Source organism: Quercus suber, unplaced genomic scaffold (assembly GCF_002906115.3).
Source record: "Quercus suber isolate HL8 unplaced genomic scaffold, Cork oak 2.0 scaffold_40, whole genome shotgun sequence".
NCBI lineage: Eukaryota > Viridiplantae > Streptophyta > Magnoliopsida > Fagales > Fagaceae > Quercus > Quercus suber.
This window is the reverse complement of record NW_027069505.1, coordinates 1,745,360-1,752,736: the sequence shown is the minus strand read 5'-3', so window position 1 is coordinate 1,752,736 and position 7,377 is coordinate 1,745,360. Positions and strand designations below refer to the sequence as shown.

At 29.7% G+C, this 7,377-nt stretch overlaps 1 long non-coding RNA gene across 6 annotated transcripts; it reads left to right on the top strand.

The window, feature by feature from the left end:
* Positions 1-1,934: 1,934 nt before the first annotated feature.
* Positions 1,935-7,043, top strand: LOC112001976 (uncharacterized). 6 transcript variants are annotated; one of them, XR_010628106.1, is made up of 7 exons: positions 1,935-2,130; positions 2,267-2,377; positions 2,593-2,782; positions 3,093-3,190; positions 4,863-4,920; positions 5,796-5,854; positions 6,626-7,043. It is a non-coding gene; the product is annotated as an uncharacterized LOC112001976 (long non-coding RNA). The 6 variants fall into 6 exon arrangements; XR_010628105.1 differs by having other exon boundaries at positions 2,267-2,437; XR_002881843.2 differs by lacking the exon at positions 2,593-2,782 and having other exon boundaries at positions 1,937-2,130; positions 2,267-2,437.
* The last annotated feature ends 334 nt before the right edge of the window (positions 7,044-7,377 follow it).

Here is a 7,377-nt window from a genome sequence, read left to right as displayed (position 1 = left end):
ATTCTTTTCCTGTATGAGCTTGTGACTTTTTAAATCAAATTGTTTTCTACTGAAAGCCAGTGCTATTACCCCAATCCATTAAAAATCACTAACATGTTTTCACTTTTCATCCTAAAAGTTTGTTTTTTTGGTTGATTTATATTATTTTTGTGGGGAGTTTATTACTAAAATGAAACTTCATAAACATTGAGTTGAAAGACAATTTTTGTGTTAATAATCCTTGAAGTAATTGTTACTTTTCATACACTACACCCCGTTACATAATATTTATATATTCTCATGCATCACGTAGGTATGCGACTAGCATATAATCATAGGTAAAGCTGGGAGAAAATCTAATTAGAGTTCAAATTGGAATTTAATTAGAGTCTAATTTTGCACCACATGTCCCATCTAATCTAAATTTTTAAATTTTTGTGCCAAATAAGTTAATTCAATGTAAAAATTGGATTTCAATTAGAGTATTATATAGGTAAAGCTGAGAGAAATCTAATTAGATTTCAAATTGGAATTCAATTAGAGTCTAATTTTGCACCACATGTCCCATCTAATCTAAATTTTTAAATTTTTGTGCCAAGTAAGTTAATTCAATGTAAAAATTGGATTTCAATTAGAGTTTAATTTTGCAACATATGTCCCATCTAATTTAAGTTTTTTAATTTTTGTACCAAATGAGTTAATTTAGTGTAAAAAAGAGGAGTCCAATATAAGTAAACCATAAAAAACATAATTTTTGAATGATTTTATATTTATGAGTCTCTTTTTTTTTTTTTTTTTTGGTAGAACTAAAAACAACTCAAGTTTATATTTATCTATATATATATATATATATATTATTTTTTTTGGTAGAACTAAAAACAACTCAAGTTTATATTTATCTATATATATATATATATATATTAATAAGTAAGATTGGGAGAAAATTCAATTAGATTTTAAATTGGAATTCAATTAGAGTCTAATTTTGCGCTATGTGTCCCATCTAATCAAAAATTTTAAATTGTTGAACCAAGTTAGTTAGTTCAGTGTAAAAATTGGATTTCAATTAGAGTTTAATTTTACGGCACGTGTTTCATCTAATCGAAAATTTTAATTTTTGTACCAAATGAGTTAATTTAGAGTAGAAAATGAAGAGTCCAATATAAATAAATCATAAAAAACATAATCATATATCTAACACTACATATAAAATTAGAGGAAGAGAGAGTTTGAATGATTTTATATTTATGAGCCTTTTTTTTTATAACTAAAAACAATTCATTTGGCACAAAAATTATATATAATAATAATAATAATAGGTGAAGTTGAAAGAAACTCAAATTAGAATTCCATATTAGAGTTCCAATTTTGCACCATGTGTCCTAAATTATTTATTCTTAAAAAGTTTTATTTCTTAATTTTACAATCAAATGTGGGACCACATCATAAATATTCATTCAAGTGAGTTATTAAGAACAAAAATCAAATAGTCTAGAATAAATGAATCGTAAATAATAATAAAAAAGTGTTTCACAATAATTTTTTTTTTTTTAAATGGACAATTTATACTTTTTGCGTAATAATATTCTTACAAAATTTTTTCAAGAGTTAACATAATTTAAAAATGATTATCAACAGTATTTAAATTATATATATAAGAATTATATTATGTATCTTATTGTATATCTTTAAGTGTATCCATGCATATGCATGGGGTTCCGAGTTACTCTATATCTATATCTATATATATATATATATATATATATGATAGCAGAAGTTGAGAGAAAGTGGATTCCTACCATTAAGGGGTAGTGACAAATAAGATAACTGCCTGAATTTTAGACACGTTAAAAAGCGATACATTACATTGTTTGAAAGCGATAAATTATAAGGGTTGACTACGTTAAAACACTGTTTGGGAGCCCTTAGTATAAAAGGAAACTAACTGCTTTAAAAAAGAAAAAAAAAGAAAAAAGAAAAAGAAAGAATGCTATGGGGAAAGGAGAGAGAGATCGACAAACAAAAAGCACAGAGAAATAGAGAGGCAGAGAGAGAGAGAAGGGCGCCTCTACCATCACCGTAAGGGCGCCACCCAGATCTTCTGCCATCACTGTAAGCCTCCACTCACTACCCGACTATCGGAATCGCTAGGTAAAGTTCTGTTTTAAATTTTAAAAATTAGGGTTTTTGGTTTTTATTTGGAGAATCAATTGGGTGTTAATTATGATTTAGATTGGTATTTTGGGTCAGATTTGGTTTTGATTAATAGATTGGTATTTTGGGTCAGAAATAGAGAGAGGTGATGAAACAGAGAGAGGCTGAGAAAGAGAGAGGCGATGAAATAGAGAGAGGATGAGGCCTGGGACACAGAGAAAGAAACAGAGAAAGAGGCAGAACGGTAAACACTGCATCGATTGGGCACCGTACATTGTTTTTTTCCCCCATTTTTTAGATTTGGGTATGAAATGTTACTTTTGATTGAGTTTTTTTGTTGGATAGGTTTAGATTTGATTCGTTTTTGTTTTGGGTTTTTGGATTATCTGTCAAAACGTTTTTTTTTTCCCTCAATTTTAAATATGATTTAGTCTTTTAAACGCCTTGATTTTGGTTTAGGGTTACGTTTTTGGTCCAGCATCACCCATCTCTGGCTCCATTCAATCACAACTTCAACGTACGATAGTGTTGAGTTTTATTGTGATGATGATGTGAAATATTGATCTCCAATCTCACCCGTTATAGTCTTAATGTCCTCAGTTTTATTTTTCTCCACTTTACAGTGGACCTCTGAGGGCTTGCATTGAAGGTTTGCGTTTATTTTCATCTTTTCTCATCAGGTCCTTTTTCTGTTTTTGTGTGTGTGTGGGCCGTGCTTGCGTGCAAATTTGAGTAATAAAATTGCTCAACATAATTTCACCATGTGGTTATCTTAGTTTTAAAATATAGTCAACAAGTTGCAAGTTACAGGGAATCAGAAATATTTCTAATTGCTCCAGTATTTCTACAAAGTGAAAATTCGTATCTTATTCTAAAAGTTGCATGTTTAAGAGTGATTTGGGAGGGCAAAGCGTATTTGATCTCAATCAGTTCTGATTGTGTTTGTTTTGTTTGTGAAGTTAATCTAGGTATATTAGATCGTGCTCCACTTATTTATTTGGGTGAGTTGAAGCATCCTATCCAAGTTTGACTAAATGGTTGGTTGTCTTTGCAAAAGGTGGGTTAATTCCATTGAGTGCTTTTATTTTTCTATTGCATTTCAGTGACATTCAATTACAAACTTTTAAATTGATTTGCACTTACAGTTGATTTGCATTTGACTTTTAAATTGATTTGCATTGCATTTAGGTGGTTTGAATTAGAATTCAACTAACAGTTTATATATAAAACTGTATTTATATGAAAACCATTTTACTAAATTTAGGTTGTATTCTAATTTAGAATTCAGATAGTTCAAGTGTACATTTAAAAAAAAAAAAAAATTGTTCTTCTTAAATGTTGTTATACAGTATATTTATATATTGGTTGCTACATCATTATGTCATAGAAGTCTTTCCAATTGAACTTTTGGCAGCCACATCTATTTCCCTAATTTTGAATATCACATGATAACATGTATAAGCTGCAATATCTATAATGTGTGAATGGTGATTGAAGTCTGCAAGGTTTTTTATAGTTATTACAAAGTTCACAAAAAAACTTAGTAAAATTGTTGACATTTGCTTAGAAGTTGTGCAAACTTGATTTTTTTTTTTTTGCAAAACTATAATATGGAAATTGGTTCAATTTGATTTCTATTTAGAGGCTATGCAGATTTATTTAATTTTTTTTTTTTTTAGTACTAGGTTGTTGCCTGCTATAATAATTTGATGTTGAGCAAGACTTTGTTGATGGTGGTTATGTAAGAAGGATTTGGTTTTAGGAAGATTGAAGCCAAAAATATGTAAAAGTGTGGTAGGGGTGACATCTTATAGAATAATCAATGATGTGAATTGTGGAGTAATTGCAGATTTATTTGGAGGGTGTTTGCTTTTGTGGCTAAATGTCAATTGGACAAGATTAGCTATAAAGGTGAAGGGATATGTTTACATGTATGAGGCTTTCTGCCTTGGCAAAGTCAAATTCAATCAATGTTACATGTAATACTAATTATATAGAATTTTTCTTGCACTGTTATTCCCAGTGCTCTTCTTAGTACTTTCTTTACCGCAATGAAAAAATAAAAATGCATGCTCCCTATAATATAAATGTGAGATATCTTCTTCTCAAATTTTGTACTCTTCCGCTCTCCTTGAACAAAGTTTGTAAATATCAAATGTAAAGATACATGAATAGGTGATGGTTTTTGTGTTGACACACTTTTGAATTGAATAAAATATTCTCTTCCTTATCCATTAGAAAGTGACAAGATTTGACATTAGTAGTTGATTGGTTTTTATTTGGAGGATCAATTGGGGGTTAATTATGATTTAGATTAGTATTTTGGGCAAGATTTGGTTTTGATTAAAGGATTTTGGTTAGAAGAAGTATTGTTTTTAGGGTATTTGGCTTGGCTCAATGTTTTGGGTATTTAGAATCAATTTTGAATATTTAGGTTGCTTTGATTTTGAGTTCACGTAGAATGAAGATTTGCTTTGTTACTCAAAGCGCAAACCTTTGAGTCAAGCTTTGGTTTTATGTTTAGTCTATAGGTTATCTCAAGTTTGGTTTAATCAAAGAATCATGTTATTGTATTTTAATTCAATTAGAATCTTCTTTAAGAGTAGCATCTAGATTTTTGAGGGGTTTTGTTTGATTCTTTGTTTGTTTGCAAACCCCAGCTTCTTTTCTAATGTCCTCCTTCAATAACCCACATATTATTTTCTGCTTTTTTCCATGCACAATGAAAGACCAAATCTATGGAGTTTAGAAGCTGTCTGCAAGTTCCGGCAATAGCAAAGTGAAAAGGTAGAGCTGTGTTTTTCCTTCTTCTATATATATTTTTGAAGCATATTTCCTAAGACTTCACTGTCATCCAAGATGATATATTGATTGTTGAATCTAATAGGCAAATAGTGGGTTATTTTTCGTTACTATGTTGCCTTTGAAAGGTGGGGGAAGGTCCACATCATCTCACTGTTTCTTCTCCTATTCGAATTAGCATCTTCAATCTTCAATATATTTATGTTTTAATTTAAAATCTAATGCTTACACTACTCGAATTACAATTTGTCTTCTTCAATATATCTATACTAAAATTTTTTTCCCCTGCTTAATTGTCTAGGGTTCTTTTACCCTTTTTAAAAAATAGATTGGTTGATTATCTTTCTTTGGATGCTTTGGTTTGGTTTTTACTTTTGGTAACATTAGGGACTTATCTATTGATTTATTGTAATTAAAAGTAAAATTTCACCTTGGATTGGTTAAAATCTTTATGTATAAGACGAAAACAAACTTTCCAGTTCAAATTTGTGCCAAAAAGTGTTACTGTTTGATGTTAATCTTGCTTCTTTAAGTATTTATTTTATTTATCCTTGGTTAATGGAAGCCAAATCCTTAGCCATCATCATATGGGAAATGGACAACAGATCGTTAAAAACTAACCAAAAAAATGTTAAACATTGTGCGGACAATTCACTAAATATGGTTGAATGTTTACACATTAATGCTTAAATATTTTTTGGGACTGGTAAATTACCTTTGTTATGGGAACAATCTTTCATATTTTTGCAACTCAAACCATATTACAATGTTTGCTTCCACTTCCTTTGTAGTCTCTCTTTCATCTTTCTTTGCTGTGATTTTAAAAACCTTCTTACCCTGTCATTTTGTTGAATATTTAGTTCTTTGCCAAGTACAACACGAGTATTTTGCAAGAAGAGTTGCTGCATCAAACTAAGAGGTTAGGATAGCTTGATTTTCCCTCTATTTATCTCATAATTTGAATTAAATTTTGTCCATTGATCTGTTTGGTTTTGATTTGGCTCTGAATTGCATATTTTAATCTGCTTTTTTCTTCATTTTTTTTAATTCAATGAATTCTTATTTTGTATTCAACTGAACTACAAAACTGTTATTATTATTATTATTATTTTTATCTTTATTTTTTGCTATGCTTTGTGATCGAATTCCTTACAATGATTGCTTCAGCTTCTTTTTGTTGTCTCTCTTTCATAGAGTGCATTCTTCTTTTGCTATGCTTAGTGATCTGTCCTTTTGTTTAAACACAGATTTCTTATGTTCTTTACCAGATACGACACTTTTGTATTTTGCAAGAAGAGTTACTAGATCAAATTGATAGATGAGTGTGAGTCTAATGCTGTAAGATACATCGAACAGTTGAGTCTAGATACAATATTACTTGATGTTTCCCTATGTTATTATTTTCTTCATCACTAGAGGCTGATTTTTTTTATCTTTAATATTTCTATCTTACTTTCATTAGAGTATAGAGTTGACTATCACTTTTTTTCTGCCATAATTTTTAGGCTATAGAACCCTTTATATCGTCAATTTTCTTTGGTTCTTTTGGTTTAATTTTAGTTAGTTGTTATTGCATATTCCAATAAGTTTAAATGTTTCCTTAAATATCACTATGTTAGCATTTAGTAAAAGATAGACCAAATATTAATACTTAGTACTTATGATTGCTATTTTTTTTTTTCTTCTCTAGAACTAGGCTGTGGCCTGCTGTAGTAAACCGAATGTTAAATAAGCCTTTGGATTATGGTGGTTATGCCTGATGGATTTGGTTCCAAGAAGATTGAAGCCAAAAGTCTGTAACAGTGTGGGCAAGTAACAACTAACAAGTATCAATAGAGAGAGTGTGGTGTAGTTGCAGTTGATTTATTTTTTTTGTTGGTGGTGGTGTTTTCTTTTGGGGCCAAATATCAACTGGACAATGGATATGCAAAAGGAAAGATAGCAAGTAAAAGTGCATAGGTTAGTCATTCGTGGTTCATTATTGTGTAATGTGCATATGCAACAAAGTATTTAATTTTTTCTTTGTTATGTACATGTATTTTTTCTTTCACAAACAAATTGTTCTTGACTTAAATGCAATAATTTGGAAGAGTTTCTTCTTTAAAACTGTTACGTTTGTTGCTAAATCATTTAGCAATGATTTTGTAAAGGCATGAATCTTATTTTCCATCTCTTTTTATTGTCCTTGGCAAATTGTTATTGACTTGAAAGCAATAGCTTGGAAGAGTTTTTAAAAATTGTTGTGTTTGTTGCTAAATCATTTAGCAATGATTTTGTGAAGGCATGAATCTTATTTTTCATCTCTTTTATTGTCCTTGGTGACACGTTATTATCTATTGTGTGATGGAAAAAGCCAAAACAATCATTGAAATAATTAACTCAATGCTCTTTTTCAACCATTGGAATTATAATATGTTATATGACTTTTTGAATATAGTATTC